This window comes from Oncorhynchus mykiss, chromosome 23 (assembly GCF_057628025.1).
Source record: "Oncorhynchus mykiss isolate SJ-2025 chromosome 23, ASM5762802v1, whole genome shotgun sequence".
NCBI classification, from domain to species: Eukaryota; Metazoa; Chordata; class Actinopteri; order Salmoniformes; family Salmonidae; genus Oncorhynchus; species Oncorhynchus mykiss.
In genome coordinates this window covers 56,527,951-56,542,078 of record NC_143044.1, presented here as the reverse complement: position 1 = coordinate 56,542,078, position 14,128 = coordinate 56,527,951, and the positions used below count along the sequence as shown (strand labels likewise).

General features: G+C 44.1%; 1 protein-coding gene across 2 annotated transcripts in view; it reads right to left on the bottom strand.

Annotated features, from left to right (window-relative positions):
- Positions 1-14,128, bottom strand: part of LOC110516810 (paladin) — a 162,936-nt gene that overhangs the window by 135,542 nt on the left and 13,266 nt on the right. The window contains exon 1 of one of the 2 annotated variants that reach the window (XM_090217736.1): positions 5,486-6,017. The exons of the other annotated variant lie outside the window; for it this stretch is intronic. The gene's annotated coding sequence lies outside the window, so the exon portion shown is untranslated. Of the gene's footprint in view, positions 1-5,485; positions 6,018-14,128 lie in introns of those variants that run through there. 2 annotated transcript variants of the gene reach the window in all.

Below are 14,128 nucleotides of genomic sequence, written 5' to 3'. Positions count from 1 at the left end.
GGTGTTGTTTACAGGGTCAGTCATAGTAGTATGATAGGTGTTGTTTACAGGGTCAGTCATAGTAGTATGATAGGTGTTGTTTTACAGGGTCAGTCATAGTAGTACGATAGGTGTTGTTTCACAGGGTCAGTCATAGTAGTATGATAGGTGTTGTTTTACAGGGTCAGTCATAGTAGTACGATAGGTGTTGTTTACAGGGTCAGTCATAGTAGTATGATAGGTGTTGTTTACAGGGTCAGTCATAGTAGTATGATAGGTGCAGTGTAATGTGTTGTTTTACAGGGTCAGTCATAGTAGTATGGTAGGTGTTGTTTTACAGGGTCAGTCATTAGTATGATAGGTGTTGTTTACAGGGTCAGTCATAGTAGTATGATAGGTGTTGTTTACAGGGTCAGTCATAGTAGTACGATAGGTGTTGTTTTACAGGGTCAGTCATAGTAGTATGATAGGTGTTGTTTTACAGGGTCAGTAACAGTAGTATGATAGGTGTTGTTTTACAGGGTCAGTAACAGTAGTATGATAGGTGTTGTTTTACAGGGTCAGTCATAGTAGTATGATAGGTGTTGTTTACAGGGTCAGTCATAGTAGTATGATAGGTGTTGTTTTACAGGGTCAGTCATAGTAGTATGATAGGTGTTGTTTTACAGGGTCAGTCATAGTAGTATGGTAGGTGTTGTTTACAGGGTCAGTCATAGTAGTATGATAGGTGTTGTTTTACAGGGTCAGTCATTGTAGTATGATAGGTGTTGTTTTACAGGGTCAGTCATTGTAGTATGATAGGTGTTGTTTTACAGGGTCAGTCATAGTAGTATGATAGGTGCAGTGAAATGTGTTGTTTTACAGGGTCAGTCATAGTAGTATGGTAGGTGTTGTTTACAGGGTCAGTCATAGTAGTATGATAGGTGTTGTTTTACAGGGTCAGTCATTGTAGTATGATAGGTGTTGTTTTACAGGGTCAGTCATTGTAGTATGATAGGTGTTGTTTCACAGGGTCAGTCATAGTAGTATGATAGGTGTTGTTTTACAGGGTCAGTCATAGTAGTATGATAGGTGTTGTTTACAGGGTCAGTCATAGTAGTATGATAGGTGTTGTTTACAGGGTCAGTCATAGTAGTATGATAGGTGCAGTGTAATGTGTTGTTTTACAGGGTCAGTCATAGTAGTATGGTAGGTGTTGTTTACAGGGTCAGTCATAGTAGTATGATAGGTGTTGTTTACAGGGTCAGTCATAGTAGTACGATAGGTGTTGTTTTACAGGGTCAGTCATAGTAGTATGATAGGTGTTGTTTTACAGGGTCAGTAACAGTAGTATGATAGGTGTTGTTTTACAGGGTCAGTAACAGTAGTATGATAGGTGTTGTTTTACAGGGTCAGTCATAGTAGTATGATAGGTGTTGTTTACAGGGTCAGTCATAGTAGTATGATAGGTGTTGTTTTACAGGGTCAGTCATAGTAGTATGATAGGTGTTGTTTTACAGGGTCAGTCATAGTAGTATGGTAGGTGTTGTTTACAGGGTCAGTCATAGTAGTATGATAGGTGTTGTTTTACAGGGTCAGTCATTGTAGTATGATAGGTGTTGTTTTACAGGGTCAGTCATAGTAGTATGATAGGTGCAGTGAAATGTGTTGTTTTACAGGGTCAGTCATAGTAGTATGGTAGGTGTTGTTTACAGGGTCAGTCATAGTAGTATGATAGGTGTTGTTTTACAGGGTCAGTCATTGTAGTATGATAGGTGTTGTTTTACAGGGTCAGTCATTGTAGTATGATAGGTGTTGTTTTACAGGGTCAGTCATAGTAGTATGATAGGTGCAGTGAAATGTGTTGTTTTACAGGGTCAGTCATAGTAGTATGATAGGTGTTGCTTTACAGGGTCAGTCATAGTACAGCACCCCTGGAGCCAATCAGAAAGCTGTAACCTATAGACCTGCTACCTGCCACCCTAATAACAGGCCTCCAGGACCATAAGCCCTTAGTGATTTTAAATGACGTTTAAGAAGACAGAGGGTCATGTTTTGACCACACTGCCCTCTTCCAGGAACACGTGGTCCTCTGTAGCTCAGCTGGTAGAGCATGGCTCTTTCGCAACGCCAGGATAACTGGGTTCGATTCCCGGGACCACCCCTTACGTTAAAAGATGATGTACGCATGACTGAGTCTCTGTGGATAAAAGTCTCTGCTAAATCGCATAATATTACTGCTATTATTAAAAATCCTACCTGTTAACTTTTGCTACCCAGTAATGACATGTTGAATGTGACGAAACGACACCCGTTAGTCACATTCTGTTCTCTCACCAGGGCCCGTCCCAAATGGCTCCCTATTCACTACATAGTGCACTGCTTATGTAGCCTTGGTCAAAAGTAGTGCACTATATATAGGGAATAGGGTAGCACAGGGCTCTGGTCTAAAGTAGTGCACTATATAGGGAATAGGGTAGCACAGGGCTCTGGTCTAAAGTAGTGCACTATATAGGGAATGATGACACAGACGCTTGTCATTTAAAGCAGAGAGCGTTTAAAAGGGGGGGGCGGTAAATCTATTTTTGAACCAGTGCTGTGTAATTTACTTTATTTCAAGATGGTAATTTCATATCCCCCTATGATTTCAAGGATGAAGTAGTGTGGCCTGGATGTTTTCTGAAACCCCGGAGAATGTTGCTGGCAACACTGTGCTGTCAGCACCACGAGGACATCGGACAACATTCCATGTCAGAACGAGGAGCTAAAAACCAAATCTGCAGAATCGCCTCTCAAATGCTTTCCGTCCAACCCAATAGCACCTTGTTTCTCCCCTCAGCAGGCTATTAAGAAGGTGAAGTCAGTTTACGACGTCCTCCACATGTAAACACCAGACCAGCAGAACGGCCTCACTACACTCACAATGCCTTGCTATACATCTTTACTAGACATCTGTTCACATCGTTGACTTTCACATCATTTCTTGTCGTGATGCGTAATCTTGTCCTATAGTTTTATTTAATTTATTTTTGTATTTTTAATCCCAGGCCCCGTCCCCGCAGGAGGAGGCCTTTTGCCTTTTGGGAGGCCGTCATTGTAACTAAGAATTTGTTCTTAACTGACTTGCCTAGTTAAATAAAAAGGTTTAATAAAAGATTGAATAAATAAAACATTTGAGAGACACCTTGATAGGAGTTATTGTCAACTTGGTATGTTCTCCCAGCATGCACTGCATTCTCAGGAGTAAGGAGGACTACCTAAAGATAGTTGGTGATGTAATGATCCCAGATCAGCAGGAAATAGGGAGAACAGAGACTAACTATCCACCAGTAACCACCACTCCTCATTGTGTTCCAAGACCCCACTAGTATCGAGGCCCACGCTGGGTTCAGGTGACTGGCTAGTCACTGCACTAATGTTGTGTACAGCAGGTCGTCCTTCATTCTAAAAACACAGGTGGGAGGGTTTCCATACTTTAAGTGTGTAGCTTCAGTATGCATACATTTACAAATAACCAAGGCATGGTAATCATGCATATGACATTGTGCAAGGTGGGGTACGCCAACATGACATTCTGCCGTCTGGACGGACAAGCATCAGACGAGACACCCTTCCACGTGGTGTAGCACGGGATCTCCCTACAGGTCATTCACAGGTTGTTGACAGGGACAGACACGGGAGCATTTCTGCAACATGCTCAGAAAGACCTGTCACAATGATCCCTCTGAAGGTGCATCGTTTCTCCCTGAAGTAGTACTGTACTGTTAACCCAAGAGACACAGAGAACAAAAGCCTTGTAGTACCTGTGTCCCTGTAGTACTGTACTGAGACACAGAGAACAAAAGCCTTGTAGTACTGTACTGTTAACCCAAGAGACACAGAGAATAAAAGCCTTGTAGTACTGTACTGTTAACCCAAGAGACAGAGAATAAAAGCCTTGTAGTACTGTACTGTTAACCCAAGAGACACAGAGAATAAAAGCATTGTAGTACTGTACTGTTAACCCAAGAGACACAGAGAATAAATGCCTTGTAGTACTGTACTGTTAACCCAAGAGACACAGAGAATAAAAGCCTTGTAGTACTGTACTGTTAACCCAAGAGACACAGAGAATAAAAGCCTTGTAGTACTGTACTGTTAACCCAAGAGACACAGAGAATAAAAGCCTTGTAGTACTGTACTGTTAACCCAAGAGGCACAGAGAATAAAAACCTTGTAGTATTGTACTGTTAACCCAAGAGACACAGAGAATAAAAGCCTTGTAGTACTGTACTGTTAACCCAAGAGACACAGAGAATAAAAGCCTTGTAATACTGTAATGTTAACCCAAGAGACAGAGAATAAAAGCCTTATAGTACTGTACTGTTAACCCAAGAGACACAGTGAATAAAAGCCTTGTAGTACTGTACTGTCAACCCAAGAGACACAGAGAATAAAAGCCTTGCAGTACCTGTGTCCCTGTAGTACTGTACTGAGAAACAGAGAATAAAAGCCTTGTAGTACCTATGTCCATGTAGTACTGTACTGAGAAATAGAGAATAAAAGCCTTGTAGTACCTGTGTCCTTGTAGTACTATACTGAGAAACAGAGAATAAAAGCCTTGTAGTACCTGTGTCCCTGTAGTACTGTACTGAGAAACAGAGAATAAAAGCCTTGTAATACCTGTGTCCCTGTAGTACTGTACTGAGAAACAGAGAATAAAAGCCTTGTAGTACCTATGTCCATGTAGTACTGTACTGAGAAATAGAGAATAAAAGCCTTGTAGTACCTGTGTCCTTGTAGTACTATACTGAGAAACAGAGAATAAAAGCCTTGTAGTACCTGTGTCCCTGTAGTACTGTACTGAGAAACAGAGAATAAAAGCCTTGTAATACCTGTGTCCCTGTAGTACTGTACTGAGAAACAGAGAATAAAAGCCTTGTAATACCTGTGTCCCTGTAGTACTGTACTGAGAAACAGAGAATAAAAGTATTGTAATACCTGTGTCCCTGTAGTACTGTACTGAGAAACAGAGAATAAAAGCCTTGTAGTACCTGTGTCCCTGTAGTACTGTACTGAGAAACAGAGAATAAAAGCCTTGCAGTACCTGTGTCCCTGTAGTACTGTACTGTTAACCCAAGAGAAACAGAGAATAAAAGCCTTGTAGTACCTGTGTCCCTGTAGTACTGTACTGTTAACCCAAGAGAAACAGAGAATAAAAGCCTTGCAGTACCTGTGTCCCTGTAGTACTGTACTGTTAACCCAAGAGAAACAGAGAATAAAAGCCTTGTAGTACCTGTGTCCCTGTAGTACTGTACTGTTAACCCAAGAGAAACAGAGAATAAAAGCCTTGTAGTACCTGTGTCCCTGTAGTACTGTACTGTTAACCCAAGAGAAACAGAGAATAAAAGCCTTGCAGTACCTGTGTCCCTGTAGTACTGTACTGTTAACCCAAGAGAAACAGAGAATAAAAGCCTTGTAGTATCTGTGTCCCTGTAGTACTGTACTGTTAACCCAAGAGAAACAGAGAATAAAAGCCTTGTAGTACCTGTGTCCTGCACACCATCCAGGGGGTGGAAGTCTTGAAGATTGAGAATAAAACAGGACAACAGTCTATGTCTCCGTCAGACTGACATTCTTACAGTCCCCTCTGCTCTGCTCTCTGTGGTTGTCGAGGCTGGCTTCAGTCCGGTAGTTGACTGTGTCTGTCTGTTAAGGTCTGGTCTGCTCAGGCTGGCTTCAGTCCGGTAGTTGACTGTGTCTGTCTGTTAAGGTCTGGTCTGTTCAGGCTGGCTTCAGTCCGGTAGTTGACTGTGTCTGTCTGTTAAGGTCTGGTCTGTTCAGGCTGGCTGGTTCCAGTATTATGTGAAGCGGTTGCTCATCATTAACACCTCCTTATAAAGAACGGGATGAGTCAATGACAGAGCTCTTCAGTCAGTCAGGATGCAGTGGCGAGGAGCGGCAGGCAGACAGACAGCTAACTCACCACAGAGAGAGAGAGAGACACACACACACACACACGAGTCGCAACGACTAAAGAACGACACACAGCTCAGGAACAGACAGATTGGTGACAGGGTGTGTGTGTTTGTGTGCGCATGCATTTGAAGAGGATGTGGGGGAGGACCCTGAGTGCCTTACTACTCATCAGCCGGTTCACCATCTAAATCACCAGCTTGGGCTCCTGGAAACAGCATGCCTTCTACACGACGACAAACAGACAGCACAGAGAGACAGCACAGAGAGACAGCACAGAGAGACAGCACAGAGACATGGCACAGAAAGACAGACAGCACAGAGAGACAGCACAGAGAGACAGCACAGAGAGACAGCACAGACAGACACAGCACAGACACAGCACAGAGACACAGCACAGAGACACAGCACAGAGACAGACAGCACAGAGACACAGCACAGAGAGACAGCACAGAGACACAGCACAGAGAGACACAGCACAGAGACACAGACAGCACGTACACGACGACAAACAGACAGCACAGACAGACACACAGACAGCAGAGAGACAGCACAGAGAGACAGACAGCACAGAGAGACAGACAGCACAGAGAGACAGCAGAGACAGACAGCACAGAGACACAGCACAGAGAGACAGCCCAGAGAGACAGCACAGACACACAGCACAGAGATACAGCACAGAGACACAGCACAGAGAGACAGCACAGCACAGACAGACAGCAAACAGACATCACAGAGAGACAGCACAGAGACACAGCACAGAGAGACAGCACAGCACAGAGACACAGCACAGAGAGACACAGCACAGAGACACAGCACAGAGAGAGCCTCCATGCAGTCTCAAACACATGAAATGAACTCAAATGACGTCTGTGGTAAAAAAAAAAAATAAATACAAATAATAATAAGAATTCCGTCAAATGGTAAAAAGAGACCAAGCTGCAATCTATGTTCCCATCCTGGTTTATCAGTCCCAACCTTTCCCAACGTCACCCTCACCATTACTGTATACTGCAGAACTACACAGACACAACAGACACACAGCACCCGAGGGAGATGGGTAATCACAGCACCCGAGGGAGATGGGTAATCACAGCACCCTAGGGAGATGGGTAATCACAGCACCCGAGGGAGATGGGTAATCACAGCACCCGAGGGAGATGGGTAATCACAGCACCCTAGGGAGATGGGTAATCACAGCACCCGAGGGAGATGGGTAATCACAGCACCCTAGGGAGATGGGTAATCACAGCACCCGAGGGAGATGGGTAATCACAGCACCCGAGGGAGATGGGTAATCACAGCACCCGAGGGAGATGGGTAATCCAGCACCCGAGGGAGATGGGTAATCACAGCACCCGAGGGAGATGTGTAATCACAGCACCCGCGGGAGATGTGTAATCACAGCACCCTAGGGAGATGGGTAATCACAGCACCCTAGGGAGATGGGTAATCACAGCACCCTAGGGAGATGGGTAATCACAGCACCCTAGGGAGATGGGTAATCACAGCACCCGAGGGAGATGGGTAATCACAGCACCCGAGGGAGATGGGTAATCACAGCACCCGAGGGAGATGGGTAATGACAGCACCCTAGGGAGATGGGTAATCACAGCACCCGAGGGAGATGGGTAATCACAGCACCCGAGGGAGATGGGTAATCACAGCACCCTAGGGAGATGGGTAATCACAGCACCCCAGGGAGATGGGTAATCACAGCACCCTAGGGAGATGGGTAATCACAGCACCCAGCTGAGAGGTAACCAGCACGTTGTTGATATCGCGTAATGTAGTACTAATTACTTCATTCATTAGCAATTAACGTATGATGTCATTTCATCTCAGAGGGCAAATAGACTTCCAGCTGAGATAATAGGAACAGCTGGCTTAGAACATCTGCTACAGGTTGAGCTGTATACACAGGGCTGTGTGTCTGACTGGAGGATGTGGTGGTAGTAGTAACATCTACTACAGGTTGATCTGTATACACAGGGCTTTGTGTTCTGACTGGAGGATGTGGTGGTAGTAGTAACATCGACTACAGGTTGAGCTGTATACACAGGGCTGTGTGTCTGACTGGAGGATGTGGTGGTAGTAGTAACATCTACTACAGGTTGAGCTGTATACACAGGGCTGTGTGTCTGACTGGAGGATGTGGTGGTAGTAGTAACATCTACTACAGGTTGAGCTGTATACACAGGGCTGTGTGTTCTGACTGGAGGATGTGGTGGTAGTAGTAACATCTACTACAGGTTGAGCTGTATACACAGGGCTGTGTGGCTGACTGGAGGATGTGGTGGTAGTAGTAACATCTACTACAGGTTGAGCTGTATACACAGGGCTGTGTGTCTGACTGGAGGATGTGGTGGTAGTAGTAACATCTACTACAGGTTGAGCTGTATACACAGGGCTGTGTGTCTGACTGGAGGATGTGGTGGTAGTAGTAACATCTACTACAGGTTGAGCTGTATACACAGGGCTGTGTGTTCTGACTGGAGGATGTGGTGGTAGTAGTAACATCTACTACAGGTTGAGCTGTATACACAGGGCTGTGTGTTCTGACTGGAGGATGTGGTGGTAGTAGTAACATCTACTACAGGTTGAGCTGTATACACAGGGCTGTGTGTCTGACTGGAGGATGTGGTGGTAGTAGTAACATCTACTACAGGTTGAGCTGTATACACAGGGCTGTGTGTCTGACTGGAGGATGTGGTGGTAGTAACATCTACTACAGGTTGAGCTGTATACACAGGGCTGTGTGTCTGACTGGAGGATGTGGTGGTAGTAGTAACATCTACTACAGGTTGAGCTGTATACACAGGGCTGTGTGTCTGACTGGAGGATGTGGTGGTAGTAACATCTACTACAGGTTGAGCTGTATACACAGGGCTGTGTGTCTGACTGGAGGATGTGGTGGTAGTAGTAACATCTACTACAGGTTGAGCTGTATACACAGGGCTGTGTGTCTGACTGGAGGATGTGGTGGTAGTAGTAACACATTGTGTCATCTCTAGTCCTCTCACACACACACACACACAGCACTGAGGTAGAGGAGCAGGAAGTGCTCAATCAAGAGCTCTGACAAGCCCCTTCCCAACAAATCAGAGTTAAAAAGCAAAAGAAGAGAAATTTGTAAAAAATAATAATAGTAAATAGTAACACAATAAAATAACAATAATGAGACTATATACAAGGAGTACCAGTACCCCTGTAGTATTATAATAATGAGACTATATACAAGGAGTACCAGTACCCCTGTAGTATTATAATAATGAGACTATATACAAGGAGTACCAGTACCCCTGTAGTATTATAATAATGAGACTATATACAAGGAGTACCAGTACCCCTGTAGTATTATAATAATGAGACTATATACAAGGAGTACCAGTACCCCTGTAGTATTATAATAATGAGACTATATACAAGGAGTACCAGTACCCCTGTAGTATTATAATAATGAGACTATATACAAGGAGTACCAGTACCCCTGTAGTATTATAATAATGAGACTATATACAAGGAGTACCAGTACCCCTGTAGTATTATAATAATGAGACTATATACAAGGAGTACCAGTACCCCTGTAGTATTATAATAATGAGACTATATACAAGGAGTACCAGTACCCCTGTAGTATTATAATAATGAGACTATATACAAGGAGTACCAGTACCCCTGTAGTATTATAATAATGAGACTATATACAAGGAGTACCAGTACCCATGTAGTATTATAATAATGAGACTATATACAAGGAGTACCAGTACCCCTGTAGTATTATAATAATGAGACTATATACAAGGAGTACCAGTACCCCTGTAGTATTATAATAATGAGACTATATACAAGGAGTACCAGTACCCCTGTAGTATTATAATAATGAGACTATATACAAGGAGTACCAGTACCCCTGTAGTATTATAATAATGAGACTATATACAAGGAGTACCAGTACCCCTGTAGTATTATAATAATGAGACTATATACAAGGAGTACCAGTACCCCTGTAGTATTATAATAATGAGACTATATACAAGGAGTACCAGTACCCCTGTAGTATTATAATAATGAGACTATATACAAGGAGTACCAGTACCCCTGTAGTATTATAATAATGAGACTATATACAAGGAGTACCAGTACCCCTGTAGTATTATAATAATGAGACTATATACAAGGAGTACCAGTACCCCTGTAGTATTATAATAATGAGACTATATACAAGGAGTACCAGTACCCCTGTAGTATTATAATAATGAGACTATATACAAGGAGTACCAGTACCCATGTAGTATTATAATACTCAAATTATTTCCTGCATTTCCGTTAATTTCTGCATTTCCTGCACTCATTTGAGATCATTTCCACACTGCCACGATATGGAGAAAAATGCTAGGCCTTATTTTTAACCAAATGTTGCAATTACAATTTAGATCAAAACAGTTGGGTGAACTTTTGGAATCATGAAAGTAGAATGTTTATTATAATTCTATAGTTAGAATATAAATAATAGTGGGCACTTTGAATACAGTTTTGTTTGACATGACAACGAATGAAAATGCCATGGACGAGTTATTGTGACAGGGTAGGAACCAAAGTGATGTTCAGTGTTTCCTAGGGGACCCTATAATCTTTGGCTTCATTAAATCTTTATTCATAAAGCCAACATATTCATGCTTCATCTATCCCTCTTTGATTTAGAAGATACTGTTAGCTAGCCAGCTAACTAGCGATTAGCATTAGTGGCTAACACGATTTAGCTTAACTTGCTAAGAAAATACAAACTAGCTGTTTGCAGATGTAAGAAACACAAACCTATACTGTAATTGTAGAATGCTTTTGGATTTATATTAAGATGAAAGTGGAAACAACATCGTTGTCATCAACATTGTTGCATGCGCTGCACTGACCATGCAGACTGAACGAAAATGTCTCGTGGTCAAGCAACAACAAATGCGGCTCCTTGAGTGACAGGGGGCGGGGCTTAGTCTGTGTGGAAAGGGGCGTGGAGAGAGAGAGAGAGAGAGAGAGGTGAGGAATGACTCAAGTAGCGGAGTAAACTATAAAAATGGACGTTACACACGGTGTATCACATTTAACAAACCAAACATTCAAATACCGTTATAGAAGGTAAAGTAAAAACCCATAGCAGTCCGTTCATAAATACCAGTATATAGTCAAATACGGTATACCACCCAGCCCTAAGTTGAAGTAATTGTAAAATTAACTTTTTGAGGATCTGTGGTCCCATACCAAATATTTTCAGCCTCCTGAGGGGTAAGAGGCTTTGTCGTCCCCTCTCCACGACTGTGTTGGTGTGTTTGGACCATGATAGGTCCTTAGTGATTTGGACAACGAGGAACTTGAAGCATTCACCTTGCCCCACTATAGGCCCGTCGATGTGAATGGGGGCGTGGCTCGGCCCTCCATTTCCTGTAGTCCACAATCATCTCCTTTGTCTTGATCACATTGAGGGAGAGGTTGTTGTCCTGGCAACCACACTGCCAGGTCTCTGACCTCCTCCCTATAGGCTGTCTCCTTGTTGTCGGTGATCAGGCTTACCACCGTTGTGTCGTCGGCAAACGTAATGATGGTGTTGGAGTAGTGCAAGTCATGGATGAGTACAGGAGTGTTTACTGTTGAGTGTTTCCGTTATGATATGAACATTACATTGAGTGCTGCTGTACTGTGTCACGGGTTCCTTCTTCCTACTACTGCTGGAGGCTACAGGCCAAGGCTCTGCTGCTGGAGGCTACAGGCCAAGGCTCTGATCTGCTGCTAGAGGCTCCAGGCCAAGGCTCTGCTGGAGGCTACATGCCAAGGCTCTGATCTGCTGCTGGAGGCTACATGCCAAGGCTCTGATCTGCTGCTGGAGGCTCCAGGCCAAGGCTCTGCTGGAGGCTACAGGCCAAGGCTCTGATGCTGGAGGCTACAGGCCAAGGCTCTGATGCTGGAGGCTACAGGCCAAGGCTCTGATGCTGGAGGCTACAGGCCAAGGCTCTGCTGCTGGAGGCTCCAGGCCAAGGCTCTGCTGCTGGAGGCTACAGGCCAAGGCTCTGCTGCTGGAGGCTACAGACCAAGGCTCTGCTGCTGGAGGCTACAGACCAAGGCTCTGATGCTGGAGGCTACAGGCCAAGGTTCTGATGTTCAAGAAATTATTGCAATATCATCATGAATGAGAAACAGCGTCTTTCTGGAGAATGTGAACTGCCATATCTTGCAGGGGATGAATACTGAGACGGAGTATTTAATTTACAAAGCTGCAAACGCAGTGGGAGAAGCATTTGATGATGTCATTATCAATTTAGACTGGTCCTTTGATTAATTCTGATTAGATTTTTTTTATGAATTGAAAGCGTACCTCCTTCAGACTGAAATGTTTCCTCGTCTGTTTTAAAACACATCTTGGCAATAAGACTCAAAACGTTTCCAGATCAATTTTACACGTCTGTTCCCTGAAATAGACGATCAGATAGTTTGGTGGTCCATGTTCTCTTAAAACAACAATTATTAACCACCCTGCCCTAGTGTGTAGTAACACTGTCATTAACCACCCTGCCCTAGTGTGTAGTAACACTGTCATTAACCACCCTGCCCTAGTGTGGAGTAACACTGTCATTAACCACCCTGCCCTAGTGTGTAGTAACACTGTCATTAACCACCCTGCCCTAGTGTGTAGTAACACTGTCATTAACCACCCTGCCCTAGTGTGTAGTAACACTGTCATTAACCACCCTGCCCTAGTGTGGAGTAACACTGTCATTAACCACCCTGCCCTAGTGTGTAGTAACACTGTCATTAACCACCCTGCCCTAGTGTGGAGTAACACTGTCATTAACCACCCTGCCCTAGTGTGTAGTAACACTGTCATCAACCACCCTGCCCTAGTGTGGAGTAACACTGTCATTACATCAACCACCCTGCCCTAGTGTGTAGTAAGTCATTAACCACCCTGCCCTAGTGTGTAGTAACACTGTCATTAACCACCCTGCCATAGTGTGTAGTAACACTGTCATTAACCACCCTGCCCTAGTGTGTAGTAAGTCATTAACCACCCTGCCCTAGTGTGTAGTAACACTGTCATTAACCACCCTGCCATAGTGTGTAGTAACACTGTCATTAACCACCCTGCCCTAGTGTGTAGTAACACTGTCATTAACCACCCTGCCCTAGTGTGTAGTAACACTGTCATTAACCACCCTGCCCTGGTGTGGAGTAACACTGTCATTAACCACCCTGCCCTAGTGTGTAGTAACACTGTCATTAACCACCCTGCCCTAGTGTGTAGTAACACTGTCATTAACCACCCTGCCCTAGTGTGGAGTAACACTGTCATTAACCACCCTGCCCTAGTGTGTAGATACACTGTCATTAACCACCCTGCCCTAGTGTGTAGTAACACTGTCATTACATCAACCACCCTGCCCTAGTGTGTAGTAACACTGTCATTACATCAACCACCCTGCCCTGGTGTGTAGTAACACTGTCATTAACCACCCTGCCCTAGTGTGGAGTAACACTGTCATTAACCACCCTGCCCTAGTGTGGAGTAACACTGTCATTAACCACCCTGCCCTAGTGTGTAGTAATACTGTCATTAACCACCCTGCCCTAGTGTATAGTAACACTGTCATTACATCAACCACCCTGCCCTAGTGTGTAGTAACACTGTCATTAACCACCCTGCCCTAGTGTGTAGTAACACTGTCATTAACCACCCTGCCCTAGTGTGTAGTAACACTGTCATTAACCACCCTGCCCTAGTGTGTAGTAACACTGTCATTAACCACCCTGCCCTGGTGTGGAGTAACACTGTCATTAACCACCCTGTCCTAGTGTGTAGTAACACTGTCATTAACCACCCTGCCCTAGTGTGGAGTAACACTGTCATTAACCACCCTGCCCTAGTGTGTAGTAACACTGTCATTAACCACCCTGCCCTAGTGTGTAGTAACACTGTCATTAACCACCCTGTCCTAGTGTGTAGTAACACTGTCATTAACCACCCTGCCCTAGTGTGGAGTAACACTGTCATTAACCACCCTGCCCTAGTGTGTAGTAACACTGTCATTAACCACCCTGCCCTAGTGTGGAGTAACACTGTCATTAACCACCCTGCCCTAGTGTGTAGTAACACTGTCATTAACCACCCTGCCCTAGTGTGTAGTAAGTCATTAACCACCCTGCCCTAGTGTGTAGTAACACTGTCATT